The following is a 4,905-nucleotide window of genomic DNA, read 5'->3' on the forward strand; positions in this document are numbered from 1 at the left end:
CCTCCTCCGTGACCGTAGGGCAGTAGAAGATGAGCACTAGTGTGGTGACCAGGTTGATGGCGAGGCCGATGAGGGTGATGGTGTTGGGGGCCATCCAGAGCGGGATCCATTGGAGCAGCCAGGTCCAGTAAAGCTGCAGCGGCGGCTCGAACAGCGACTCTCCCACCGCGGTGTAGCGGTGCTCCTCCAGCCGCCGCAGCTGCGCGGCACTGAGCGGCTCACCTAGCGCCTTTACCCAGCGCGGCGCCAGCCTGGCCCCGGCGCCCGCCGCCATGGCTGCCTGCGGGCGCAGCCCGCGGCCCGCGCGGGGGGCGGAGAGAGCCGAGCGAGGGCACAGCGTCCGAGTACTATTTTTGATCACTTGTAGTTGAATAGTGAAATCAATTCAGAATCATCCTGAATAAATTCACCACTTTTTATATGCAAAACAGTACTCTACATATAGTCAGTCACTAAATTAAGAGATTCTTTAAAATCTAATACCATAAGAATTGCATGTAATTCTGATATTTAACCAATCATATGGACTCTCCCTTACTTATATTTTCTGATTTATATCCTGCCTTTCCTGATTTATTTGCATAAGCATAAAATGTAGGGACTCCAAAAATCGGTGTCCTTTTATTATATGAGGGAGAGTCTGATCAGCTCTTCTTATAATCTGGGGTTACTTGCTTTTGGGCTTTTGTTGTTAATTTCTTCCCAGAAAAGTACTGCAAGCTCTTTACTAATGTTCATTTTAATGAGGCAGTCTCAGCATTAATAAGAGGTACCACAATTTCTGCTGGGTCTATTTCTGCTCACTTGATGAAATCTCATTTTTCCTTTTAGTTTGGAGTTAGTTTAGATACCTTTTCTATATAGGTCTATAATTTTTTACTCTGTGAGCTAAACATGGATATTTTTTGTCTCAGCTGCTTCCCACGTAGGGTGGTCCTGTCTTTCCCTCCTCCTGCCTGATGTGGTTGGCTTGGGGGAGTGCTGCTCCATCTTATGCAGAGAGGGAACCTCCCAGTTACCTCTCTAGGATAGACTCTGACCCTTGCAGCCCAGTTTTTGAGGTATGCTGTACCTGTATCCAATGACCTGTCTCAGGTTCAGTTGGTTCTGTGCCACACGTTTGGTGCCAAATACAAACACAAAATAGAAGAATTATACTTAACCCCATCGAGCTTCAACTATGATTTATTTCTTAGGCTCTGCGAAATTTCTGGGGGATTACCTCTAATTTAGTTCTCTTACCTGGCGACTTCCCTGTGTTCCCCAAATACTTGATATTTGAATCCTCCTGGACTATTTCTGCTCCAGCAGTCTGGTGTTCTGGGGAGGCATTTTATTCTGGCACTTGCTGCTGGTCCATCATGACCAATGGAAACCTTGTTTCTTCACCTTCTTCATGTCTCTCTCTCTCTCTCCCCTCCCCCTCTCCCTTTCCCTCTCCCTGTCCACCACCCCCACTCCTCCCCTCTTCCTCTCTACTTCATTTCCTAGTGGTCCCTACCTCCCAGGTAACTGAAAACTTGCCTACCTTTATTCCATTCAGTAATTGCCTGTAGCTATTTTTATTTAGCCAATAGTTTTGAGTTTGTACAACAAAAACTGATATGTGTGAGAATTTTCTCATCTTTGGGCAATCAGATCTTGGGGTACAGAATATAGCAACAGCAGAGCAGTACCCAACAGACCCAACAGACCCATCCCCATCTGTGAACAGATACCGTGACCAAGGCAACTCTTTTAAGGACAACATTTAATTGGGACTGGCTTACAGGTTCAGAGATTCAGTCTATTATCATCAAGGCAGGAGCATGGCAGCACCCTGGCAGGCACTGAGCAGGAGGAGCTGAGAGTTCAACATTCTGTCCCGAAGGCAAACAGGAGAAGAATGGCTTCCAGACAGTTAGGATGAGGGTATTAAAGCCCATGCCCACGGTGACACACACATTAGCCATACCTCCTAATAGTGCCACTCCCTCGCCCAAGTTAATTCAAGCCATCACATTTCACTTCCTGCCCCTGTAGGTGTGTTTAAAGACATAAGTCTATGGGGCTCATACCTAGCCATTGAAAGACCTCCGAAAGGAGACCCTCACTCAAGTCTCGGGATAATAGTGGACCCCCAAGAACTCACGAGAGACTAAGCTTGATGCAAACCACATGAGGCTTTTATTTATTCGGGGAAAGCCAGAGCTCTGGGGATGACTCATATCCCACGCAGGGGTAGAGGAGTCGACCCCGAGGGGAAAGGGGTCCCAGTTTTTAGAGGTCCTCAGGGGGGAAAGGAGAAGGAGGGAGTAGGGGATTTCCTGATCTAAACAATATCTATTCTCAAGAAATGGGTATGGGAGGGGTTCAAGGGAAGAGTCTGGTGCAGGTGCAGCAACTGCGGATTGGCCCCGGTTGTGGTTGCTGGGGAGATTTTCCGACTCTTCCCCAGCAACCAATATCACAAACACCTGGCAGTGGACTTCAGCAGTGGGCACACACATGGGTCAGAACATTGGCAGACACACGGGTTCAAGGAGCGGCCAAAGCACCTCTGTTTTTCTAAATCAGTGAAGCTAGCTGTGCTAACAATGAAATCTATTTTGCCAATTTCAGGGCTTCTGTGACCTTTTACATTCTGTCAGGATCTTTCACCATAGGTATATTTAGTCCCAGTCGTCTTCAGCAGTCTTAACCATGGTAATAGTCCAAAGTTCAAAGTGTCTTCTGAGATTCATCTAGTTACTTAACTGTAATCATCAAAGCAAGTCAAGAAACCAGCTGGGCAAACTCTTGCATCTCCATGTCTGATGTCAGAGCGGTCTTCAGATCTCCAACTCCTTCTTCATCTTTGTTGACTTGCAACAAACTTCATTCTCCTGGACTGGTTCCACTCACTTCCTGTTAGTAGCTTTCCTCAGCAGGCATCGCACAGGTCTGGCATCTTGGAGTCTCTAAGGCAACTTCAACAGTTACAACTTCTTGTTCGTGATCCGAGCTCCTCCAAAGGGTTTGGGTCTCATCTCCAGCTCTGCCTTCTGTAGCACTCTAGGCTCTGGTTTACTCTACTCCACTGCTGCTGCTGTCCTTTATGATAATTCCATGGTAGTAGCATCTACAATACATGGAGTCTTCAGCTGCAATGAGGCTTCACTAATAGCCTCTCATAGGCCCTCTCCGTGTTGCTAAGCCTCAACTTCTTTGCATGGCCCCTTCAGTCCTGGGCCATCAACTGCAGTTGAGGCTGCACTTTCACCAATGGCTTTCCATGGCCTTTCATAGTGCCAAGCCTCAGCTGCTCTCCGTGACCCCTTAATACCTTCAAAACCAGTACCACCTGGGTGATTCTTATACATTATCAAGTCCAGCTGCAGCATGAAGTACAACCTTGACTATCTCTGAAACACAGATTCTTTGTGCTCTCAGAAAACACTTCACAGAGATTTCACCTCAGTGATGCTGGTCTCTCTTTAACCACTGTAATTTCTTAGCTCCAGCAATCCAGTATCAGTTGTCCCAGTAGTCTCATCTATTCTTGATTCTAAAGCCAGAGCCACATGGCTGAAGCAGCTGCAGAGCTCTGCTGGCACTGGAACATGGCCCCCTATTCTGTTCTCACCAGCTTTCTGTTTTCAGTGCCTTTACTCTGCCTAAGCTTGGTTATTCTGGAACTTGTTCTCTAGATTGACTTTGAACTCAGTGATCTTCGTGCCTGTTTCCTAAATGGTGGGATTAAAGGTGTGGTTCACCATGCCTGGATTTAAGCTTTTCATCTCCTAGAACTTGCTTTGTCCCAGGCTGGCCTTAAACTTAGAGATCTGCTTGGCTATGTCTCCTTGAATTAAAGGTGTGTATCACCATACCTTGACCTAAACTTAGCTGGATGGAATCTTGCCCCAAAGTCCCACTCTCTTCCATTCTACTTCCTGGTGTCCCTTTAATACTTGAACCATATATTTTGTATTTTTCCTTTCTTACCTTGTTCCTTTTCATTAAAATGCTCTTCATAAAGCTAAACCAGAGTACAAAGTCTCTATTGGGATTTTTTGAGACTTCCTTTGTCAATGCAATTAGTATAAGTCTCTTTACCTTAGCCTCAGGTAGATTCTTCAGACGAGGGCAAAAAGCAGCCACATTCTTCATCAAAATACCACAAAAACAGTCTTTATGCCATAAACTGAAACTTTCCACTGAAAACCTCTTGTGCCAGGTCTGCACAGTTCTAATCACTCTTAGCAACATAGTCTTCCATATTCCTACTAGAATGACCCATTAAGCCACACTTAAAGCATTACATTGCTTTCCAGTCCAAAGTCCCCAAATCCACATTTTTCTAAACAAAGGCATGGCCAGGCCTATCACAATACCTCAGTCCCTGGACCCAACCAGCTTCTGTCTTAGGGTTTTACTGCTGTGAACAGACACCATGACCAAGGCAACTCTTATAAGGACATTTCATTGGAGCTGGCTTACAGGTTCAGAGGTTCAGTCCATTATCATCAAGGCAGGAGCATGGCAGCATCCAGGCAGGCATGGTGTAAGAAGAGCTGAGAGTTCTACATCTTCATCTGAAGACTGCTAGTAAAAGACTGGCTTGCTTCCAGGGAGCTAGGACAAGGGTCTTAAAGCCCATGCCCACAGTGGCACATGTACCCCAACAAGGCCACACCTAATAGTGCCACTCCCTGGGCTAAGCATATACAAACCATCACACCCTGTAATTTCAGTTCTGTTTCTAAGAGGGAGCAGCTTAAGATTTTGTAAACCATTTGTGTGCAGTTAAGAGTGTAGCTTGGCCGGGCGTGGTGGCGCACGCCTTTAGTCCCAGCACTCGGGAGGCAGAGGCAGGCGGATTTCTGAGTTCGAGGCCAGCCTGGTCTACAAAGTGAGCTCCAGGACAGCCAGAGCTATAAAGAGAAA

The sequence above is a fragment of the Mus caroli genome, chromosome 6, assembly GCF_900094665.2.
Source record: "Mus caroli chromosome 6, CAROLI_EIJ_v1.1, whole genome shotgun sequence".
Taxonomy (NCBI): Eukaryota; Metazoa; Chordata; class Mammalia; order Rodentia; family Muridae; genus Mus; species Mus caroli.